At 38.7% G+C, this 26215-nt stretch overlaps 1 pseudogene; it reads left to right on the top strand.

Moving 5' to 3' along the window:
* The first annotated feature begins 10628 nt into the window (after window positions 1–10628).
* LOC115755299 lies at window positions 10629–12020 on the top strand (annotated as a pseudogene).
* Window positions 12021–26215: the final 14195 nt, after the last annotated feature.

Below are 26215 nucleotides of genomic sequence, written 5' to 3'. Positions count from 1 at the left end.
TCACAAACAAAACTCTGTTAAGAGCTCAAAATCATTAAAATTAGGTTGAAATTCATGGTTTGCAAGAAAAATGCAATTATTTTAATTGTCAAAATAGTAAATTAATATAAATCGTCTTTCCAATTTTTAATAGTAAAAAATTATCAAAAAAATGATAAATCTATTGCAATTGTGTCAATTCAGTCATACATATTTCTTTTTGACTATTCACTCATAAAATTTTTGCAATCGTGTCAATTCGATTCATCCGATGAATTTTGTCCAGTTGGCGCCGACGTGGACGCCGGCCGGATGACATAATATTTCAATATTTTAATATTTTTATTTTTTTCTTTTCTTTTTTCCTCTCCCTCCCTCTTCTTCCTCCAGCCAATCGGCCGACCTCGGTGATGATCCTCGCCCGCCGTTGCCTCTAGTCGATCGCCAAGGTTCTAGCGACTAGCTGGAGAAAGAAGAGCAAAGGGGAAGAAAAATAAAACAAAAAATACAATAAAATATCAAATATTATGTTGCCGGTGGGCCCGGCGTCCATGTTAGCACCGGCTTGCTAAAATTTTTCGGATGGATTAAAATAGCACAATTGCAAAAGGTTTATGACTGAATCGTTAAAAAAATAGTTTAGAACTAAATTAGCATGATGGCAATACATTTAGGATTTTTTTTGATAATTTTCACATGATTTAGATGACATTTACTCTTGAACCAGTGGTCATGCTACTCAGAATATTTTTCTTTCTGACTTCCCCCATCAATTATTGTTATTTGCCTTAACATTACATGAAAGACACTTGTCTTCAACATGACATATTCGCGTTGATGGACAGATCCTTCTAAATTAATATATTTGGAACAAACACATCTTTTCACATTTTAGTACTCACAAACAAATCCCTATATTTTTTAGTTAAATCGAAATCAGTTGAAACATTTTTCTTTTTCTTTTTCTTTTTTGTAATAATACGTTTCTTTCCTTCAGTTTTAATATTTGAAAAAGAAGGCCTCCCTTCAAAATGACAGATTGGAGTAGACAAATTTGTTCGCAATTTTTGCAGTAGTTCAAGAGTGGCTTAAGGCAGTAATGGAGAAATTTTTTTACGCTAGCAAATATAACTATACTTTATTTTAGAATGTTGCGTTTATTCTTTTAGGGTATGATTGTTGTGCAAATTAAACACATTGCGTGACTGTATTAAATTATAATAAACTCGAACTTTACGTAATCTCTCCTATACAGAAGTTCCTTCCTTAGATAAAGATGAAGCACATGGCATAAGCCCTTGAAGACACTCGATTTTACTCACTTCAAGTTGATAATCTTCGGGTTACCCGTAAAGCCAATATGGACAATCAAAGCAAGAATAAACTTTTCGGCAAAAATTGTGCACTAGTGCAATTAGGTAATCCAATTCCAAAAGTGTGAGGAGTTGGTGTAGGGTGTAAATTGCCCATAAAGTCAACATACTATTGACATATTACCGAAGTTTCTTTAGGAAAGAATTCTAACGTGTTAATAATCCTAGAAAGTCAAAGAACTGCACCAAAAGGGGTAAGGGAAAATTACCTCCAAAATCCTAAACCTATTGTAATTGTATCAATTCAATCCTAAATCTTTTACATTTATACCAATTCAGTACATTCAACTAATTTTGGCTGGCCAACATTGACGTGACAATGCCGGCACTAACGTGGACAATTTTTAAAAATATTTTTTATTTTTTTATTTTATTTTCCTTTTTTTTTCTCTTAGACTTTAGGGCCAACGAGGGCCGCAGCACCCTCAATTGACCAGATTTGGTGAGGGCATCGTGGCCCCCGCCCACCTCCTTGCCAGATATGGGAGAGGGGCTGCATGCCCTTGCCCTAACCGGCAAGGGGCCGGCCCTAAATCCAGGAAAAAAATAAAGAAAAGAAAAACAATTATTAAAAGTTGTCAACTCAACGCCGGCTAGTCAAATTTAGCCGAATGGACTGAATTGATATAAATGCAAAAGATTTAGGACTAAATTGACATAATTATAATGGGTTTATGGCTTTTTTGATAATTCTCTCGAAGGGATCGTTAAGGTGTTTCCCCTCCTTATCTCCAAGAGAAGAGGGAGCAGTTCTGCTTGGAGGCCCTTTTTTCTGAGGATAAATTTAACCTTTGCATATAGCAACCTCTTCCACGGAATCGGGGTTCTATGTTTGCTCGAAGAAACTTCTAATGCAACATTCAAAAGTCTTAAGAGATTCAAAGTAAGCACCCACCCTCAAATGACCACCGTGTTATTTCGCTACTATCAATATTTTTTTGAGGGGCTTGACTATTATGGAAGTAAGCAGATCATTACTAATTGTACCGGAGCAGGAGCTCCTCTAAGAGGTGTGTAGCTCGTATATTGACTAGACCCAAACTTAATCCAACGAGAGCTCGGAGTGATTGCCTATGTGAGGGGACTTCGATAAGGTACAGCTTTTAGCAAATTTCTACGATGGTGGTAAGAACCTAAATGGATCAGACAACACATCAAGATAGGAAAGTATTGTGCATTGATATCGGTTGACAAGAACGTTAGTACTTTAAGGAAGGGTGGTTGATAGTTGAAAGTCCCACATCGAATGGAAGAAGCTATGCTGAGTGATTCATATGTAAACCCCAGTTTCAATAACGGTCATTAATAGTTGATGATTTAATGTAATTCTTCAATTAAGAATATATGTGGAACTTCTATAGGCCTTCAAACATGTGACATAGTAAGTTTCAAATGAAGAACTTATTTCGACAAATAAGATTTTTTTTTAATCAAAAGACACTTTTGTCCTTTAGTTCCTTTTTTTTAGTTTTTAATTTTTCTTTTTTTCTTTTTCCACTTCCCTTCCCTCCCCATCTCCCTGGCTACCGTCATCTACACTGCCACTGCCAGCCCCCAATCCCCATCCCCTCCGGCGTCACCACCGGCCACCACGGCCCAGGGGACGAGCTCTACTCCCCCAGCGTGTCGGCCTTGACCGTCCAATTTGCCGCCCTGGCCAGGCAATGATTGGAACGATCCACAATAAGTGTAAAAACCAGAAAACGATCCACAGTGCGAAAGCAATCGTGGGCTCGTTGATCATGCGAAGGCTGTTGAGGCCGCGATTCCGCTTCCGAACCTGGAATTCAATTTCGATAGCACAGCTTCTTCTCCGTTCATAACCACTTCGTCGAGCCCACAACGCCTTGGTAACTTGTGTTTCAGCGCACCCACGAGCCCCACCAGAGCTTCAGCTTTTCTTCGCAAGCTTAGAAATTCAAGAAAGTCCCTCTCCTCGATACCCTTTGCCTGAGAAGAGAAGCCTAGAGTCCTAAACTGCAAAGCGAGTGACCAGGGTGGCGGCGGCGATGGTGGCAACGACGACGCCGATTTCGAGTTGGATGGGGAGGGGAGGGAAGAGGAAAAAGAAAAAAGAAAAAAGAAAAAGAAAGAGAAAAGTAAAAATCTCAAAAAAATATAAAGCAAATGACAAAATTGTTTTTCGGTCATGTCCTTTTACGAAACGGTTTAAGCATGTCAAACTTTTATTTGAAAAATGACAGCACTTTAAATTTTTATTTAAAATTTTCTCTTAAATATATAAGAACTATTATTCATCAAACACTTTTTAAAAATTAAAGTCTCGAGTTTGAAAATCGATTATACAAATTTTGATCCGGAGGTAAGCATTTTAAAAAAATAAAAATCACTTGGTTCCTTAAAAAAGTCCGGGGAAACTCTCTATTAAAATATAGAAAACCCCCTAAATGCTGTCCAATCTAGAAGTCCTACGAGGACATCAGATCAAAAGAAGCGCACGTAACACTCTCTTGTCGGGCGTACATGGTACACACCTCACAGCACCATCGTCAATGTATACTACTGTCTACATCTTGGTTGTCTACTGGGTTTGCCTTCGACCCCAGATCATGTCCAAGAACTAATTGGCCAGGAAAAGAATAAGCAGCTGGACACGATAGAATACTTAACTATTAAATTACGTATCCATCTAATAATTTAAACTTTTAAAACTTTCGTAAAATCTCATATGATACCAGAATAAGAAATTCTGAATTCCAATCTTTCCAAACTCAATTTGTCAAAAAGACTAGACTAAAATATTAAACCACGTTAAACAGTTAGAATAGTTTGCAGTAATCCCAAAAAAGGCGGTGATCTCAGAAAAATCTCACAGGATCATCAACTCTAGATGTCTTTTGTTTCGAGTTTTGAAGTGTTTCTAAGTTGATAGACCCTCATCATTTAGTATTATTTTTTTTTTGTACGCATCGTATAATGTTGGGAACAGTACAGTACAGTCAACTATAGATAGCCAATCCTTTCCCAGTGGCACTTGGATTTTTTGTGGTCTACCGCAGCAATATAAGAACGGGCTGTACAGGCAGAAGCTTGGACTTATTGCAGGTGATTCACATTCAACGAAAGGGAAGTGTTCTTCCCGAACAAATTAAGGAGGAAATACTGGAGATGGTCCCCATCGAGTTTACCAAATTTATCTAATTTCATATTTTTTTAAAGCTCTAAATCCAGATAATATTAATTTACTATATCTTATAAAAAGAGTTAGTGTACTTCAAAATATCTCTCTCTTATAGAAGTTGGTTAGCTTGCTCTCTTTTGTTCTAAGATTCTCCCCATTCGTATAAGGGTGAAATCGGAATCCAGCTCAGGCTCGTTAATTTTAGCTTATTAAACTCGAGCTTGACCTCGAGTGGCTTGCTTGTTTAGAAGTAAAATTTTAATAAAAGTATTTTTTTTTCTTTTCTGCGATAATTAAGATATTATCAAAATTTTCAAAAGTAAAATTATGAAAAAGATAAGTCTCTATATACATTATGAGAGCTTCGAATGTTCATGTGCATAGCCTCATCAAAGTTGAGAGGAGCCGAATTGAGTCAAGTCAAGCTTGAGTATCTCATATTTTACCATTGGATGGAGTTTGAGCGGGAAAATTAATACATGATTGAACTCGAGTCGAGCTCGAGCTTGAGCTCCAAGAGTATTAGGTCCTTTAATTAGGCTTTTATCACATAAGGTGTGAAGCAAAGCTAGGTAAAACGAAATAGTAGAGTCCCGTTTTTGCGGCAATCGGGGACGTACGTGTAGGTGATTTAAGACCAGCACGAATGGGCGCCGCCCTAACACCGGCCAAACCCTAGATTTTCGTCATAAGAATTGAAAGTCCTTGGTTTTAGTTGTAAACTACGTATATTACCTTAAGCAACGCCCTAAGATCACCACAATTAAATACACGAATCACAATAATCAAGTAGAGGATTTTGCACACTTTATTTCGGATCAATCGTTCTTGATGTGGAATTGTGACGATCCGATACTCAAGAGTTTCTCTTCTATGAACCCCATTTAAACACCGGCTTCAATGAAACGGCCTCTCATGTATCACTTTCTAATGACTCTTTATATAAGGTTATGTAAATATTAGGGTTTAGAAGAGGGACTTGAGCTCTATTTACAGAGTTTGTAATATGTCCTCTCATTGTAAATAAGGTTTAACTCGGCCCATATTATCCAATCCTGTATCCAACTAGGATTAGGAAACTTTATATCTTTCCTTAATTAAACCAATAATCAATTACAATAATAATTAATAAAACCCATATAAAATATATTCTAACATTCTTCCATTTGGGCTATATTAATTAAAATTGTATCGCGTATGTGCATTTTATATTGGTCTAGAGATAATTCCTAATGGTCAATCCGATCCCATAAAATCTTAAACATTGAATCTTGGCAGTAATCACATTAGAAGAGACAAAGCCATCCATGATCACAAATACCGTTAACTTTATTGATATGGATTTGATATGGTAGTATAGCAAATGGATAACATCTCAAATAATAGAGAAACTTTATATATTATCATCTTTGTCGGTCACTATTCTCTTACTTTAAGTGTCATGAAACCCGATGTGACAATAGAGAATATCCTTATGATTTTCGCGAACTCACATATATTTTATCTTTATAGTTAACTGTGTTTTATGTGTAATAAGACATATGTATATAGCTAAAAGATAAATGCCCTAGCCATCACTCAAGGTTTACACATTTTTTTGTATCAATTCAGTCATAAACTTTTTGTTTTGATACGAATTCAGTCTTAAACCTTTTATTAGTGTCAATTTAGTCATAAACCTTTTGCATTGATGCTAATTCGCTCATGAACTTTTTTGTATTTGTGTTAATTGAGTTAATGACGCCAATTTTGGACAGAAATCGCTGACGTTTACGTCGATTGTCTAACATGGCACAGTTGGCGGTGAAATGGATTTTTTTAAAAATATTTTTAAATGCTTTTAATAATATTTTTGATAATTATTATTAAGAAAAGCTGAGAGAAAAGAAAAAGAAGAAAAAAAAATATTCAAAAGTATTAAAGTAACATTAAAAAATGTCCACGTTAACGCTAGCCGAGCCACGTAGAACAATCGACCTCCACATCAGAGATTTTCGGCCAAAATTGGCTTGACCGACTCAATTGACACAAATATAAAAGATTTAGGACTGAATTGACACAAATGCAAAAGGTTTAAGACTAAATTGGTGTCAATAAAAGGTTTATGACTGAATTGGCACTAATGCAAAAGGTTTAAGACAAATGCAAAAAGTTTAGAACTAAATTGGTACCAATAAAAGGTTTACGACTAAATTGGCACTAATGCAAAAATTTTAGGACTAAATTGGCTCCAAAAAAATATTTAAGATTGAATTGGCACAACGCAATAAGTTTAGGATTTTTTGACACTTTTTCCATAATTGTGAGTATTTTTTATTGAGGGATTTTTCGTTTGGTCGAACCTTTTTATTGAGGGTTCATCCGTGTAAAACAAGTTGGGTCTTACATCGGATGTGAGACTCGAGCATATTAGAAATATTCATTGAGCACTTTTTTAGCAGAGAAAAAATCACCAAAAACCCTAAACTATATTCACTGTGATATATTTGTCCTAAGCTTGTTTTTAACATAAAAAATTCCAAATTTGTACCGTGCAACACATTTACCTCTAATTTATTTTTTGTGACATAAAAAATCTCAAATTTATGTCCACGTGACACATTTATTCCAAAATTTTTACATACGGATACAAGTTTAGAATTTTTGGTGTCATAACAAAAAATTTGGAATAAATATGTCACACTTATACAAATTTGTGTTAAATATGTCACACGAGTATAAATTTAGAGAAATGTATCATGTGGGTACGAGTTTAGATTTTTTTGTCACAAAATGAAGTTTGGGATAAATGTTTTACATGGGCATAATTAAGTAATTTTGGTGACTTTTTCCTTTATAAAATTTAAAGTCTCGAGTTTGAAATATCAATCAAACAAGTCCTCGATACGGAATTCAACGTCTAAGAAAATTCAAATTCATTTGGATGGTTGAAAAAGTCGAAAGGCACTCGCAAATAAAATAAAGAAAACCCCATAAATACTGTCCAATCTAGAAGTCCTGCGAGAACAGCTCATCAAAACAAGCGCACGTAACTTTCTCTTGTCGGGCCGGGCGTATACGATACACAGCATCATCGTCAATGTATAATACTGTCTACATCTTGGTTGTCTCTTGCGTTTTCCTTCGACTCCAGATTATATCCAAGAACTAACGGGTTAGGACAAGAGTAAACAATCGAACTCAAGCCACGCTTTTATCATACAATTTAAGTTTTTAGAACAATTCCGTAATGACTTCACAAAATATCACATGGTATCAGAACATAAGAATCCCGAGTTCAAATTTTATCAGGCCTCATGTGCCCCCCAATTAAATATTTGCACACTTAGTTGAAAGACCGGATTAAGTGTCAAAATCTCACAGAATCGGCATCTCACAGATCGAGTATGGATAGCCAATCCATTCTGAGTGGCGCTTGGATTTTGTAGAGGCGCCCATTTTTGGAGGTATGCCGCAGTAATATGATGGGGATTTAAAAAGCATATGAAGAAAGGGAAGTTTGGACTTATTGTAGGTGATTTACATTCAACCAAAGGGATTTGTTCTCCCAGAATAAATTAAGGAGAAATACTTGAGATGATCCCTATCGAGTTTACCAAATTTATCTGAATTTCAATTTTTTTCAAAGCTCTACAGCTAAATAATATTGAAATAATTATTAAAAAAATCCTAAACCTATTGCAATTGTGCTAATTTAGTCATTCCGGCCAACTTTAGCTGGCTGACATAGACATGACAATTTTCAATAATATTTTTTTAAACTTTTTTCAGTTGCTTTTTTCTGCAATTTTCAATAATCTTTTTTTAGTTCCTTTTTTCTTTCTTTGTTTTTTTTTTTCTTCCTCTTCTTCTTCCAACCAATCATCAGATTGGCAATGGGCCAGAGGCGAGGGCAACCTCACTAGCCACTAGCGAGGCTCGGCCTCGCCCTCACCGGCCCTCGTCTCTAGCTCGACAACCGACTGGAGCAAGAATGAGAATAAAAAAAAGAAAGAAAGGAAAAATATTATTATTAAAATTTCCTACGTCAATGCCGACCGGCAAAAGGTGGTCAGATGATTGAATAGGCGAAAAAAATGATTTAGGATTGAATTGACACAATTACATTAGATTTTTTTGGATAATTTCCCAAATAATACTAGCGTACTATAAAATATCCCTCCTTTCTAGAAGTTGGTTAGCTTGCTCTCGTTTGTGGTCGGATTCTTTATATTCGTATAGGGGAGAAATCGAAGTCCAGCTCATGCTCGTTAACTTAGCTCGACCTCGGGTGGCTTGCTTGTTTAGAATTAGAATTCTAATAAATAATAGTTTTTTGCTTTCCCGCGAATTCAAATTCCATTACTAAATTATGAAAAATATATGGTGTGTATGTATATGTATGTCACGAAAGCTTCAGTGTTCACGTGCATGCATGATTTAGATTAATCAAAACATACAAGAAATAACAGTTGATCTATGCAAGCCTCACACAAGTTGATTAGGAGCCGAAATCGAGTCGAGTTGAGCTTGAGTATCTTGTTTTTTTTCATAATTGAATCGAGTTTCAGCCGGGAAATTTAATACTTGGTCGAACTCGAGCGATCAAGTTTCAAGCGCTAATAATGCGTGTCCGGTCGAGCTCGAGCTAGGTAAAACAAATAGTAGAGTCCCATTCAGTGTATATTGTATTTTTGGATGTACATGTAGGTGATTTAAGACTCACATGAATTCGCGCTGCGCCGACATCGGCTAAACCCTAATTTTTTTTTTTTTTTATCATAGGAACTCACTTACTTGTCCCATAAACTTCAGTTATTTCTAAAAGAGAGAAATATTCAACCGCAAAATAAAAGGAAATATCGACCTAGGCATGTTGAGATACACTAAACCCAATCCCTACAAATGAAAGTCGTTGCGGATTCTTTATCGCCAGGATATGAGATTCTCCGATTGGCTTCTTACATGAATGGAGCTTACTTCTTTTCGCAATGCAAGGCACTTGAATATCTCGATTCACCGGTCGGTATTCATGCTTTGGCCCTTGTGTTATTGTCTCGAGATCCCCCACGTCTAATTTCGCGTCCCCAAATCCAACCCTATGCTTGGTTAAATCCAAATTCATGTGTGCAAATCCAATCTTTTTTTTTTTTTTGTTCTCTTGTTAGTAAAATGAACTCATTAATCAAGCGAACAATAGAGAGAGCTTCTCGCATAGCGCAAGAAGAAAAAGGGAATTTTGAAGTAATTTTTGTGGATGCTCTCTGTAAACGCTTGATGATAAGGTTTGACGCCTGGCATTTGTTGGTAAAGGATGACGAAGAAGGTGGAGATTATCGTCCATCTAGGGGCGTGGCTCGTGTGCCCCCCCATTTTGAAGTCAAAGTCATACACCTTCTCCTTGTCACATGTTTTGGGTCAGCATGAGGTTCTTCGACGGTGGAGGAGGAACGGAGGATAATGACGGGTCGTGGCTTAAGTTGTTCGGAACGCGTATCATCACTTTCGCCCGGAGCATACGGACCCGATACATCCGATCAATTAGATCGTTATAGTTATTACATAGGATAATGATTAACTATTATAATTCCATTAAGAGCACATATGTGATTTGAGTTGATCTTGGAATATGTGACAGGATAGATTTCCCGCATTTACGTTCCATATTATCAATCAATGATGGGAATGCTCGGAATTCTTTTTCATCGCCCAAAGTGTTTAGGCGCGGAGATCCCTCCCGACACCGGCGAAACGCCCTGTAGGCCCCACGGGCCGATAAAAATCTAAACGTTTGGGCGGGGCAGAGAAGTCTCCGATCCAAAGCAGTTTGAACATAGTCCGCTGTTGGTTTCCGCGATTAAACGTCTAATCATTCTTCATTACACCATCGGTAAGCTCGGGTTTTGCTTTTGCATCATTAGCGAGTGACGTTCACGAAACCTCCTCCTCCCTCCACGGACAGAAAATTCATTTTCTCGCCGCCAGCCCAAAAAGCCTTTTGCTCTTCCAGATCTTCTCCCCGACCCCAATAAAAGATGGAGCGCTCGTGCGATCCATCGGGTTGTTGAACTCGAAAATCCATCGGAACCACACTTCAAATCCTTCTCTTTCTCTCTCTCTCTCTCTCTCTCTCTATCCATGTGCAGATCCAGAGCATGTGCAGATCAAGAGCATCTGCGGATGCGATCCAACCCGGCCACGGCGGCCCGGCCCACGCCCGGTCCTCCAAATCCTTCAACTCCTCCTCCTCCTCCTCCTCCAAACCTCCGACTTCCTCCTCCTCCTCCTCCTCCGCCTCCTTCAACCTGAACAGCTTCAACTTCTCCTCCAATTCCTCCTCCCTCTCCGCCCGCCGGCGACAGTCCCTGTCCAAGATCAAGCGGTTCCTGCCCGACAACCCCCCTCATCTACACCCTCTCCGACCTCCGCCTCGCCACCAACAACTTCCTCTCCGGTCGCCTCTCCTCCTCCTCCTCCTCCTGGCGCTGCGCCCTCCACGGCCGGGACGCCGTCGTCTTCCAGCGCCGCCTCAGGCGGCCCCTCGACCTCCCCCAGCTCAGCCGCCGCCTCTCCGCCATCACCAAGAGCAACCACAGCAGCTTGATCAAGCTTTTGGGCGCCTCGGTTTCCGGTAACTTCGTCTACTTGGTCTACGAGTTCGTTCCGGGCGCGAATCTGTCCGATTGCTTGAGGAACAGGGCGAATCGGGCGTTCACCGTTCTCTCGTCCTGGGTGTCCCGGATGCAGATCGCCGCCGACCTCGCCCACGGCCTCGACTACATCCACCACTGCGCGGGCTCCTCCACCGGCGGCGGCGGCTCCGGGTTCGTCCACAACCACATCAAGAGCTCGAGCATCATCGTGACGGAGCCGTCGCTGAACGCGAGGATCTGCCATTTTGGGACCGCCGAACTGTGCGGCGAGGCGGCCGAAGAGGTGGAGGAGGAGAGCGCCTCCGAGCCCGGGGGCAGCCGGACCTTGAAGAGGACGAGCAGCAGGGGAGTGAAATTGGCGGGCACGAGAGGGTACATGTCGCCGGAGTACCTGGTCACGGGGGTGGCGACGCAGAAGTCGGACGTGTTCGCGTTCGGGGTGGTGATGCTGGAGCTGCTGAGCGGGGAGGAGGCGCTGCGGTACTGCTTCGACAGGGAGGACGGCGGCGGCGGCGGAGGTTACCAGAGGATGAGCGTGATAGAGAGCGCAAGGGAGGCGGTGGAGGGAGGGAAGGTGAGGAGGTGGGTGGACGCGAGGATGAAGGACTCGTACCCGGTGGACGTGGCGGACAGGATGGTGAGCTTGGGGCTGGAGTGCGTGGAGGAGGAGGCGGCGAGGAGGCCGGACATGAGCCAGGTCAGCGCCGTGATCTCCAAGCTGTACTTGGAGTCCAAGGCGTGGGCTGAGAAGTTTGGCTTGACTGTGGATTTCTCCGTGTCCATGGCACCTCGGTGAGACGAAAAGGTAGAATCTTTCGCAGATTTTTCCGTCGTTTCCTTAAAACCCGTTCATTGGAAAGAAAAATCTGTATTCATCAACGACAGATTCGATCATAGTATGGTACGACCTGGTCGGATAGACTCGGTCTTTGCAATACATGCTCCGCTCATACACAACAGCAGTAGTACTAGTGCGAGTATCAAGTTTTGTGGGAATGGAGTTACGAGACCTGTAGCATTCCGGAGCAGCGGGCGATGAGCTTGCCGGTTCTGGACAACCGGGTCAAGAGCAAATGCTAAGTGATGACCTCTCTGCAGTCCTAAATTCGAACCGATGAGCTCACCTGTTCTGGACAACCGCGTCGAGAGTGCTAAGCGAAGACCTCTCCGCAGCCAAACTTCGAACGGGCGGATCCCAATTCGATTTCTCAAACCAACAAGGCCAAGAGCGCGGTTGTATCCAGGGGTTCTATTCAGCAAAAAAGGACTGGCAGGCAGGGAGGATCTTGATTTGCTCAAGCAGGTCTTGCTGAGGAACTTGGATTGGGAGTTCTGTGAAGTGGTTGGGGGCGATCCGGGTGGGATTCTTCTTGTATAGAGTCGACATTTTTTCTCGAAATACTTGTGTAGACACTGCATTTTCATTTACTAATCATACATGTTAACGAATTTTTTAGCGAGCACAGAGGAGTTTCTGTCCGACGCTCCGTCACTTATCCGATCTCAAGGTCAAGTGAGCTTTTTTGAGGTAATAAAGACCCGGGATCGACGACGACGACCAGCTGAGTTTGAATCTGAGCTGTTTTGGAGTTCGTCTGTCTCTTTGATGTCCCATGTATACTTTCTATACATTTCCATTCTCATCGTCGAGCTATATTGTACCTTATCCTCGGTACGTTCGATTCTTACCTTATATTATGTTATGTCCCTTTTCTTGTCTGAACACGTGTGAAATATTGAAAGAGCCAACAATCTTACTGTCTATCTCACTGTGGTAAAAGCTATATGCAACCCAAGCTCTGCTCCATGGGAGATTCGTGTCCTTCTCTCTGACTGCTTTGACTTTGCTCCTGTTGTTCCCGAAGCTCCGAATCCAGCACGGTAGAAGAGATTCTAATTTTGTTGTGGTGCAAAACCATGCATAGAGGATGAAACTGAGTTTATGAACAAAGTACTACAAATGCAGAGCATACATCTTCTATCCACAGAAATATAAAGAGAGGAAGGAATAGAAGAGATTTCAAACAACAAAATGGCATTTTTCATTCGGCCTACTCCGTTCTCTCAATTCCGACAACTGAAAATCAAGGCTAAAATCAACTAATGTGACATTGAAGCCTTTACTAGCATACAAATGAAGTTGTCTCTCCACGAGGGGTTCTAGCTCGCTCTGCAAGTACCTAGATTTCGCTCAACCATTCAGGGCACTCTTTAGAATGATTTCACTTGTACCCTCTCGGAATACAACAATCAAAATCACTTAGTTTTTCTCAAAGAACAAGCGAGAGAGATGTAAGAAACGAAGTAGAGAGCGGTTTTAATCACTTCCTCGCTCTTCAAACTACATTTTGATGCCGTGTCTATGATCTCCGGACTTGATTTCCATATTGGAGTCTCACGCTAGTTCATTATAGTCGTTGCAAGGTTTGCTTTGCTCTCAACCAGAATGTTAACATGAGGCTAACTGATGAATCTTGCCCGAAATAGATCAAATTGCCTCTATAAACTTCCCCGATATCTCGTCTAATTAGCTAAAAATGTCAACTCAACTCCAAATTTTGCCAGAATATTTCTCTCTGGTTTCCAAGGCTTGGAATTGGCCCCAAAACAAAAACTTGAAATTTAATAAAATTGATAAATCATAGGGTCTCCTCTTGCCAAGTTCATAGTGTTAGGATGCACGTGTAAGTTGTGTTAGAGGAGTCCCATATTAAAAAATCAGTGTAGTATGAAGCAGTTATCATATCTCAATTGGCTTATAATTAAACTTTTGATTGAAGGCAGGTCTAACTGGACATATTGATGGGCTCGGACTTGGGCTCTCTTGCATTGGACTTCATTGCACCCTACCAACATATGGGGAGTCATCCATTCCATCTGTGGGGTGAACTTCCTCTATAAGGTTGTTGTCATCTCATATTTTTGACCCATTTTTCATAAAATCATTAACTTTGATCTAAGGTAGACAAGAGTTTACTTACAATTGATCGGGAAGACAAGGTCCAAAACTCATTTTCAAGTGTTCCGCACATCAAAAGAATCTTTTGATGTCTTTCTTGTCACCCAAATTCAACAATTAATTTTCTACTCTTTGAGACCGGTGGCCCATTTTTCACAATATCTAGAATTTTGTGATTTCCTAATTCTAATTGTGTGTCCCGAAACTAAGGATCGCATGTTAGAATTATCCTAGTGTGGTCTACATTAATTGAAATTAAAGTATAGGTTGGTCTATTAAAATATGATACATATTCTTAATTAGTTATAATATGAACCGACTTAGTGTAGGCTGAAGAGGCACGACCCGTTATGCCATGGTCCGTGCTAGAAACTCTATATAAAGGCTCAAGTCCATCTTTTAGCCCTCACTTGCAGAAATCAAAACATACCTCTTGGTTCCAATGATGGTTATCTCATTTGACCAGTGTAAACAAGAGGGAAAGAGAGGAAGCGCTTGAGTCTCGATTCGTCGACGTTACGCATCGGTTTTTCAATGGATTCTCATAAAGATGCACGCTTTCTTCTCCCTTATACGTGTAGTGTTTCTAATTCCGGTTAGACAATTATTGGGCATTCCACATTTGTAGCCTTACATTTGGTATTAGAGCTACTTAACCAAGAACCGAAACGCATTCTATTATGACATGTTTTTGTTAGTTTCATCCAATGAAAATTGTATTTATTTATATATTTGGATTCGTCTCATTGATACAAGAAAAATGAGTGGTCGCATGTCTCCTGGGAGGCCGGGAACCGCCGTGCGTGACTCCACGCTCAACGGTGGAGTCGGCAAGCGACGATCATCGGCGAACATTACTGTTCATGCCTATTTTGTGCATTTTAGTTCGGTAAAATTTCATTTTGATCATATATTCGGATAGGGCTCAAAGAGACGAGCATTTCGAGTGGTCACCGGCTACCTATGGCTGCCAAACGGCAGTATGGACCTACGACAGGCGAGCGCGTGGGCTTCACGCGCCTCATGTGTGAAGCGTCGTGTCTGCTGACTTTAGTCAACTATAGTCGTTGACATCATCGACACGTGATCGGGTTTTAACCCACTCGGGTTTCGCCCGTTGACCGATTCGACAACCCGACCCAACCCGTTGATCGACCCCGACGACCCGACCCGATTGTTGACCGATCCGGTTGACCATTGATTGATTTAACCCAACCCATTGACTAGTCGGACCGGTCCGGAGTTGGACCAAGGAACCAGTTGAACCGATTTCGAACTGATTCAAGTGCAAGCACGTGCATTGCAGGTGCCGCGCGTGTATCTCACGCGCCAACACTTGTAGCAATGCGTGAGGGCACGTATCACCTCCGATTGGAGGGTGGCGGATGGCATTGAGTTCATGTGGTCTTGCTCTACATTGTGGTACATTAATTTTTCATGTTTGAGACCTTTATGGATGCAAAAATGCATATGAGACCCTATGTACGTGTAGTTTAAAGGGTATTTTGGGCATTTTTTCTTGTATTTTCATATGATTTCGAAAATAATAATGTAAGCTCACATGTTTGTGACCACATATAAAATGTATAAAGCTAATTCATTAATATGTATCAATGAGTAGAGCAAAGTAATTGGCATCACATGTGATTTGAGAGACAAATTACCCATGTCATCAAGTCTAAGATTACATGTATATAATAGATGTGAGGCATAAAGTTTATATCTTTGGTATAAGAGATTTTCAAGGATTCAATTAAGTTGTAACTGTCAAAGTGGCACACTTGATTGGGGTTGAGAAATATCGATCTCTATTACGATGTCTTCATACAATTGTTGAGAAAGCTCAAATAAGGAATGTACCGTATGCTAGTGCACTTGGAAGCATCATGTATGCTTAAGTTTTCACTGGACTAGACATTGCTTTTGCAATTGGAATTTCAGGTAGATTTTAGTCAAATCCAGAACACGATCTCTGGATTATTGCCAAGAAGGTTTTAAGGTACGTAAAGAGGACAAAGGAACATATGTTGATTTAAAGACATGTTGAGAACTTGCAATTAGCAAGGTATTTGGATGCTAGGTATTAGGATGACAAGAAGATGGTAATCATTATGTTAGCAAGAGGTGAGGTATTATGGAAAAATGAGAAACAGAAATCTAGATTAACTTCTACCATACAAGCGGAGTTAACAGCATGAGTTTCGGCTGCTCTCAAACTATATGGCTCAAAAACCTCATTAGAGAGTTCGTTGTATTTGGTTTTGTGGATAGACCCACACAGTTGTGTTGTGACAATGGCTTCCCAAGTGTTGTCTGTTAACACCAATAGAGGTCTCAAGGGGTCTAAGTATCCGGTAGTTAAGTTTTTGACCATAAAGAAAACAATTGAGAATGGTGACATTAAACTAGAGCATATTTTCACAGATGATATAGTTGCTAACCTACTTACAAAGGTCTTCACCCTTGTGTATTTGAACGACATGTTATAATGATGGGCTTAGAAGCATCATGGGATGCTGTTATTCAGTGGGAGCTGTTTTATTTTGCTCTAATATTGTTTAAGTCTATTTTGTTACATTTAGTAACAATGTTTGATATGTGTAAACTCTTTTGTATGCAATAAAGTGTTTATGAATGAGCTAAAGTTGAATACATATATTTGGTGAAAATCTCAAGGTATGTGTAAACCTTGAGTAAAGGCTAAGGACATTTAGTTGTTAGCCTTAAAGATATGTCTTGTTATACAATAAGTAAAGTTAACTATAAGGATAAGACATATGTAGGTTCATTGGAACCATAAAGATAATCTCTGGGGGCACATCAAGATTAGCGACACATAAGGAAAGAGAATGTGGCTAACAAAGAGGATGATACATACTGCATCACTATTATGTGAAGTGTTGGCGTTTGCTACATTGTCATATTAAATCCATGTCAATATAGTTAAAGACATTTGTGATCATGGAAGGCTCTATGTCTATTGATACGAGTTACGCCAAGTTTCGATGTTTAAAACTTTATAGGATCGGATTGACTATTAAAAATAATCACAAAACCAACATAAAGATATGTACATATAGCATAGTTTCAATTAATATAGCCCAAGTAGGAGAATGTTATAATTATCCTAGTGTGGTCTACATTAATTGAAATTAAAGTATAAGTTAATTCATTAAAGCATGATACATGTTCTTAATTAGTTATAAAATGGGCTGGCTTAGTGTAGACCAAAAAGGCACGACCCATGATGAAATGGTTCGTGCCAAAAACTCTATATAAAGGCTCAAGACACCCCCTCTAGCCCTCACGTGCAGAAATCAGAACTACCTCTTTGTTCCGACGATGGTTATCTCATTTAACCAGCATAAATAAGAGGAAATAGAGGGGAAGCGCTCGAGTCTCGATTCCTCGACATTCCGCATCGGTTTTTCGACGGATTCTCATAAAGGTACACGCGTTCTTCTCCCATATACGTGTTGCGTTTCTGATTCCGGTTAAATGATTATTAGGCATCCCACATTCATGGCCTTACGCCGCAAATATCCTAGCACAACAAAAATCAAGTTGAGCGAATGTCACATTAGGGGGTTAATGCTTGTCAAACTTTAGTCAACCTTTCGATACCCAAAAGAAAAGTTCCAAAACTCAAAACCATAACTAGAAGCCTTAGATTCAAATGAAACTTTCCAAAGTTCTAAGTCATGGTAAATAATGCCTTTTGGAACTGCTCGGTCATCGAAACGACGCTTAGTTTATGCCTAGTTTAATGCATCCAAGACTTAAGCGTCGGTAGGAAGAAATCCTAGGTCTCGCCTAACGATATTGGGCTCATTGGAAAAATCTTAGTATAAGCATTTGAATGGCGCAAAGATTATGTGAATCGATCGCTGGATAGAGAATATACAGCTAGAGAAAAGCAAGCCTCAACTCAAGGTGTGTCGGAGTGCGTATATACACCCCTAGTTTATGCATTTGAGGTCGGGTGAGTTTAATCTTGACCTCTTGTTGTTGATTTTCTCTTAGCCTTTTTTTTTTTTTTGGCCGAACTCTTAGTCTAGTTCGATTCTTGGCTTTTCTCTTGTTTTCGCATGCATGTGTAGGCATGAAGGTTTGTCTCAACTGCCTTGTTAGGATGTCGTAATGCTCGTGTAGACTCTAGCATCTAGAATAGGCAGTTATAGTCCAACCTTTTTTTGGTCAAAAGTTATAGTCATACCTTTTTTGTTCGGTTGAAAGTTATGTCGTCCTTTAAATAGTTGAAAAATGAATGTTTCTAGGTCGTCATGTTGTCGAAATGAAAACTGAAATGCCTATAACATATCGCTATGCTGCTCGTTTGAATAGGCATTAGGTCTTTGTAATTAGATCTCAAGTTATATGATACGTCCTTATGATGCCAAACTGTTACTAGTGATTATGCTTGTCATTAGCCCATCATAATGACTGCTCCCCGATACGGAGTTAGATCATTACAATGCTAACTATAATAAAAATGCGATATAACAGTCATTAAAGGTTACCATTCAAGAAGCTCATCGGAACATGCCTACATATGGTGGGAGTTATATTGCGCAATGCACAGTTTTGAGTCTTTTGAGGGATGAGAAAGTAGACGTGTCAAAAGTTTCGTACGGCGCCCACTTTAGTGTTAAATTTTTTTTTTATCACTTGAGTGACTTAAAAAAAAAGCAATCACTTGCCAACTCCTATTTGGGTTGTTGAAAATCCGACGCGGCCATATTTTATTAATTTCTCAAGCTGATGTAGCTCGCGATGTGAAAAGTTAGCATATATTTCCCTAAATGACGTGGCTTAGATGTTTTGCCACGAAGATATACCCTAAATTGGACAATCAGGCTTTCCCCCAAATTGCTCAAATATAAACCCTAATTCTCAAAAGCCACCAATTTAGCTGAGGTCATCTCATCATACCCGAGGGCATGGAGGAGGGTCTGAGCCTGGAGTATGTTGGCGGGGACGGAAGGGCGAGGGAAGATGCAACCTTCAGGTTGGTCAAGTGAGGCATTTTGTCGAACAGGTTGCGGGCGTCATCGGCTCGGCTCGATTGGGTAGAGAGTGAAGCCAAGGAATGGGTAATTCCTCGGGTCGGCAGGATCCATGGATTTGTGGGTTTGGGTTCGATTACGACGTTGAAGCAAAGGAGAACATATTTATTAGTGAAATATGGTCCACTGTGAAGGTAGACTAGAGAGTTCGACAGAAGAAAGGAAACTATCTCCATCACTCGCCGAACGTTGTCGCCACCGTCGATTGATGTCGTCCGTTGCTTCGAATCTCGCCGGCCGTGCCTCTCTTCTCCCCTTTTCTTCTGATCCGAGGGTTCGGAGTTCCTGGCGCTCGCTCGATCCTTCTTCGTCGACGCCAATCACCAAACGCTCGACGTGTCGTCACGAACTACGACAACTTTGCCAACCTGAAGGAGTCGACAACAAGGCTACCCTTCAAACCACGACATCTTTGCTTCAAATTGTCGAACAATGCTTGAATGAGCCAGAACGAGAGAGAAAGAGAGATTTATTATTTAATTTCTTTTGGTCGGAAAGAGAGATTAAATGGCTTTAAAGCGGCATCGTTTTGTGATTAAAGGCCGCCTCATCGTCCACGTTGACTTTTTTTTTTAATGTAGAATCCATGGCATTAACATTTAATTAAAAAGTTAGCAATCTTTTTGCCGAAATTTCTCGCTGGAGGCACTTAAATTGTGTTAGTGTAAAGCATTATATTATGTTGAACATGCTATCGAAAAATAATATTTTTAACATTCACAAGATGTTTTGTATCACTTTCGAATTGGCCTAATACCAAAAAAAAAAAAAAAAATTCAACTTTAGCATACATCCTAATTATATTCAATTTTTTTATCTCATAAAAAATCCATAACTTTTACTTTTATCTAAATTGTACCGACCTAATACATAGACAAACTTCAAATTTAGAATATGTCCCAATTATATTTAAAAATTTTCTGTCTCATAAAAAGTCCCTAATTTTTATTTTTGTTCAATTCTACTACCGTCAGCCTCTGCCATAATTATTGTTAGTTAATCCTATGTGGCTCGAATTTTCTCGCCGAATTTAGAAATAAATTTTCAAAATTTAGAAACAATAAGTTTCACGGACGACGAGATTTGATTATCGTTCGTCCAAATAATCGGTTCTCCATGTCTAGCCGTTCTTTGGGCTATTGAGTGCTGAGGAGAATCTAAAATGCACCGTCTTGAGTGGGCAAATGTCAATCTAATTTGAGTTGGGCAAATGTCAATTTAACTTATGTAATTAACTTATCGCCGAATAATGAATCTAATAGAGTAGAACTTATGAGTTTATCTCTTATCGAATTCTTTTTCTAAAAATATATGAATTTCAAATTAGGTGGATTTTTGAATATTTTCATTTCATTTTTCCATCCAAAAATTGAAAATCGAAAAATAATTTTTCAGAAATATTTTTCCTCGCAAATCAAGAATTGAAAAGTATAACATAGGAAGATCTTTTGTCCATACTTATGAGTTTTTCTCTGATCGAATTCTTTTTCTAAAAATATCTCAATCTAGGTGAATTTTCAAACATTTTCATTTCATTTTTCCATCCAAACACCAAAAATCAGAAAATAATTTTTCAGAAATAGTTTTCCTTGCAATTATTTCCAAAACCACTAAGTAAATAAAAGAAAAGGAGAAACTCATGTAAAATCAACAGGAAGACAAGATTTTTGGAAAAATTGTCCAAAAAGTTATAAACATATTGTACGGCGGCCAACTCCTCCCTAAAAATTTCAGTTATGTCAATTTAGTCCTAAGTTTTGTGACGTTTTGCTTATTTAGTTATAAGTCTTTCAATTGTGCAAATTTAGTTTTAAACCTTTTGACGATGCAATCATTTCGGCCTAAATAAACAATTGAAAAATTTAAAACTAAATTGATAAATTGTCAAAGTATTAAGGAAGATTAAGACGGAATTGGTCGCTTATCCCAAGTTTTTTCATACAGGACCACGTGGACTCCTCAATATTTATTTGCACGATACTTTGGCATCTTCTTAGCGTAAAGTCAGCTAAATTTGATCGGATTTGATGTAAGATGGACTTGATTAGAAAATTTCTGAAAAATAGGAGGCACTGATCAGACAGAATAAAAGTACAGAGATTTGATTGGAGAAATCGTGAAAGTACATAGACGAAAAACTAAAACTTTTCCAGAAAGAAAATGAAAGATGCTTTAGTTTATATATCAATTGAGTCAAAGCAAGAAAAGTTACAACAACTAACGAGGATGGTCCCCGTCCCGTCCCATGAAAAATTTACAAGAAAAGCATGGACTCCGCTGCGGATATTCTCCTAGAACTTCATACCGACAATTGAAGATTTGGGATGAACGGTGAATCATAAGGAGGCCCGAGGGCCACGGTTCCATAACGTGGAACGCAACGCCGTCAAACCGTAAAAAAAAAAAGAAGGGTGGGGATAGAGCCGTTGGGCTCGCCGGGCCCACCCTCCCAAAGGCTCTTTGCGTTGGAAAAAAAAATTATTTTAAATTATTCTATAAATACAATGCTCCCCCTTTCATTTTTCTCACAAATTCTCTAAATAATTCTCTCAAATTCTCTCAAATCCTCTCAATTCGCTCAAATTCTCTCAATCGGATTTCCGATCAATTCTCTCAAAATCAAGTGGGCAAATACACAAAGGCAAGATGACTATGGGAGATTCCGAGCATCCCATTCCGAATATGATCCTCGTGAGTATGCATGTTGGGAAGACGACGACGATAATATCAACTATGTCCCGATTCGAACGTCGAGCACATCCCAATACAAGAAAGTCTTCATCCTCCCACGGTGTGAAGAAACGCCAACGGCAAATGAGCCGGAACGAAGGGCCGAGATAATACATCCGACTGTACTACACTACAAGTCGTGATAAAGGCGAAGGTAAGCATAATATAAAATGTAAATATTGTTCTCAAACATATAAATTTACAAATGAGACGGCTACGAACATTCCGTCGGCATTTGATGAAAAACATCCAACCAAGCAGGATCGAAATACGCAACAACAAATTTCTGGGTACGCCACTTCTAATCCTTATCCTATATTCCGTTACACGATGCACTTTATAAACAAACATTATCCGAATATGTTGCCCTTGATCATGCTCCGTTTAATCCGGTGAAAATTTTAATATGAAATATTTGATAAATACTCGTTGGTTCCCAAGTGCCAACTATTCCAAAAATACTCTTAACCGTGAAGTTTTTCATCTTTATAAAAAGGAAAAAATCTTTAGCAGAATTTTTGCGGAATTCAATGGACGTGTGCATATAGGTAGTGATATTTGGAGTGATCCTTGGCAAATTCATTATTATATGGGTGTCACGTGTTATTGGATAGGTGACGATTGGACCATTCAAAAAAGACTTATTGCATTCCGAGTTTTTGATGAAAGACATTTGGCTCATAATATTTATAGAATAATTAGGCAAATTTTAGAATAATATAATTTGATAAATAAAGTATTTTCAATTGGTTTTGATAATGCCGCTGCAAATACCGCTTCTATTCCCGAATTAGAAAATATTTGCAAACTCACTTTTGGTGGACAATTTTTCACATTAGATGTCTTGTCATGTTTTAAATTTATGTGTGCAAGATGGTTTACAACTCTTGACACTTCTCCGCTCAATAAATGGTCAATTAAATTTTATGGAGTCGTCCCCATTTTATGAAATCATGGGAAAATTTTGTAAACAAAATGGGAGAAGGGTAAGAAGATTTCCAAAGATATTCCGACTCTTGGAATTCTCGTACGATTGCTTCCAAACTTTTGATTATAAAGATTTATTATGTATATTTATTTCACAAAATATTCCCGAAATTACTTTACTTCCTTAACATTGGGACGTTTACAAAAAAAATTTAGATTTTTTGAAAATTTTTAATGATGCTACTAAGACTTATATCCGGTATGTATTATCCTACTACGCATTTATTTTTAATAGAGTGTGTTAATATTGGTAGTGTTTTTAGTGAATATGAAAATGATACCGAATTAGCTCAAACTATTTTAGTAATGCGAGAAAAATGGTTACATTATTATTTGCAAATTCCTCTTGTCTATTTAGTTAGTATTATTTTTTATCCACGTATTAAATTAGACGCTTTACTAGATTATTTGAATGCGTATTATCATGATTGTTTACATTTGGAAGACTCAATAGATATTTCAAATATACTAGGAGATGTTAAAGAATCTATAGTAGTATTATATGGAGAATTTTGTAGTAGATATGGTTTAAGTGATTCCGGATCTTTACAATCTACCGCCTCACGTAGCGAAGGTGGTAGTTCACTTAATAGAGGGTATAATATGCTCAAGAGTAGGCAAAGAAAACAAAAATGGGCAACATGTAGTATTTCTAAATTAGAAAAATATTTAACCACTCAATTTGAGTTTCGTGATGCAGAACATAGTACAGATTTCGAAATCCTGAAGTGGTGGAAGAGTCACTAAATCGATTATCCAGTTCTCGTCCTCATCACTCGTCGAATATTAGCAACCCTTTCTTCAATGGTTGCAGTTGAACAAACATTTAGCGCTGGATGATTAATTTTGGACTCTCGCCGTTCAAGATTAAGCCTGGAGTCCGTGAAAGCTCAAGCTTGTGTCGACGATTGGACGAGGGCGAAATATCGACACCAAAAGCTGGATCGTGGACACAAATTTTTTAGCGATGATATTGGAGATACCACCGCCACGGGTACCACAACGGGTAGCGACGATTGACGATGAGGTAAGTTGGGGTTATCAAAGGTAAAAAAATTACATGGGCTTTGATTCTTCTATCCCTAAGAAAATATGTAAGCGCTTAATGATAATTCATTAAGTTCAAGCCCATTCCTCCTCTCTCTTTTGTTTCCCCATATTTTATTATAATGTACAATTTCATTATATTTTATATTTTATAATTTATTATGTTTATTTTATTATTTATTATTTTAAAAATTAAAATTAAAAAAGGAACCGGAATGAACCGCAGGTTCCGAACCGGAACCGGAACCGAAATTTTCAACGGTCGGTTCCAGTTCCACCTTTTCGTGGAACCAGAACTGGCCACCCCTACCGACAATCGTTTATCAATGGAAATTCCTTTGTCCCGCACCAATTTGGGAAAAAACTCTGAAAGAGGGTCGCTCCTCCTGCAGCGTGTTTTCTGAGGGAGAGGAAGGGATCTCATCCTCTCTTCTCCCTCCCCTCTCCCTTCCTCTCTCATTCTCTCTCTTTGTTTCTTTATGTCTATATTCTCATCCATAAGAAGAAATCGTTGATTTCGTGAGAAGTCGTCCACTCTAGAGAGTTTTCTAAAAATTCGAAGTTGAGCTTCTTCGGAAGGATCTGTTATTCCAGATCTGCTCTCTCGCTCGGCTTTCGATACCTACCGTAAATGGTTGAGCGTTTCAACAGTCTACGAGGCTCTTCTACTTATGTATTAGCGGTTGGCTTATTTGAAATTAATTTTGTGGTCAATTGATATCTCTTTTGCATTTCTCTCGATGTAAAACTCGATTTAGATTTGAATGCTCTTTTATTCCGATCTAGATAGATCCGGAAGGCGTTTTCTATACTTTTTCAACCTATTAGGATTATTGTTGTTTCTATACGGTGATGGTACTGGGGATGCGGAACCTAGCGCACACCATTTTTTAACAAAGCCATAACTATTAGAGAAAGAAACCTTAGCCTGTGCTTATCACCGATGTTGATGGGAGATTCGGTGATCGACCGCCGGTGGTACTTTGATGCTATGTTAGAAAATGAGCAAGTCTATGTAAGGTATATTAAGTTGATTTATCTTTTAGATTTACTTTCTTTGTTTTATTTGCATCTTTTTCTTGAAATTTTGTTTCTCTGCTTGAAGTGAAATGACAAATTTTCTTCCGACCAAAAAAAAAAAAAAAATCAAACGGTTCTCTACCAACTACTATTTAGAATTGAAATGTTGAATTGTGTTGATAGATGCATCTTTGTTAAGTAAATTAATTAGGGCAAATGACACAAATGATATTGAGATTAAATGTATCAAATAGGTGGGTCGGGTTGGGTCAAGTTTGCATCGGGTCAAATATGGCCCGACTTATATTGATTCATTGAACTCGAGTTGATCCATTTTCATGTTGTACAAATATAACAACTTATACCGGACCCGACTCATATTTAATCTACTTTAGCAAAACTTATGGATTGTTAAAAAATAATATTACTAAAACATTGTGGACTATTTTTATAATTAAAAAATTATGTTGTTTTTAATTTTTTTTCTTTTATTTTCCTTTTCCTTTTTATTTTTTATTTTTCTTTTTTTTCAAAGTCGACGAGGGTCACCAACTTACGCTCGCTGGTCACGAAAGAGGACCACCCTACCCTTGCCCAAATTTGATGAGGGTTTTGTAGCCCTCATCGGTCGCGGGTGAGGGTTCGACCCTTGCCCATATTTGGCGAGGGTTTTACGGCCCTTGCATACCCCTTCAAGAAAAAAAATTAAAGAAAGAAACAAGAAATAGAAAATAAAAATAAATAAATCAAAAAATAAAAAATTTTTATGACTCGCTTATGATAGTTAACTAATCTATTTATGACTAATTTAAAGCCCATTTAAAACCTATTAAGTTATAAAGTGACCCATTTATGATCCCGTAATCTTAAATATGGGTTAGAATATGGATTCCCGATCCATTTTGCCATCTCTAGTTGAGATACACGTATGAGTTGTGTTGGAGAAATTTCACATAAGAGAATTTATGTGGTGTTGAACAATTAATATATCTAAATTGGTCCATAACTCATTGGCTTATGCTTTTGAGTGAAGGTGAATCTAATTGGATATGTTCACATCCTCTTGGCAATCTATTGTTGTGCGCTCGCAACAAATGGTATCGTAGCCGATTGTCCTAAAGGATACTTAATTTAAATTTGGCCAAACAAATGATCCCTAAAATTTGCCCCAAGGTAAAATGTGGTCCTTGGACATTAAATTTGTTTAATGTAAATCCCGAACTTTAACCCAGCATGCAATGTCGTCTCCGAACTTTTGGTACATGTTCGATTTTAGTCCG

The sequence above is a fragment of the Rhodamnia argentea genome, chromosome 8, assembly GCF_020921035.1.
Source record: "Rhodamnia argentea isolate NSW1041297 chromosome 8, ASM2092103v1, whole genome shotgun sequence".
NCBI lineage: Eukaryota > Viridiplantae > Streptophyta > Magnoliopsida > Myrtales > Myrtaceae > Rhodamnia > Rhodamnia argentea.
Note: the sequence above shows the minus strand (reverse complement) of the source record. Positions and strands in the feature narration are given on the sequence as shown.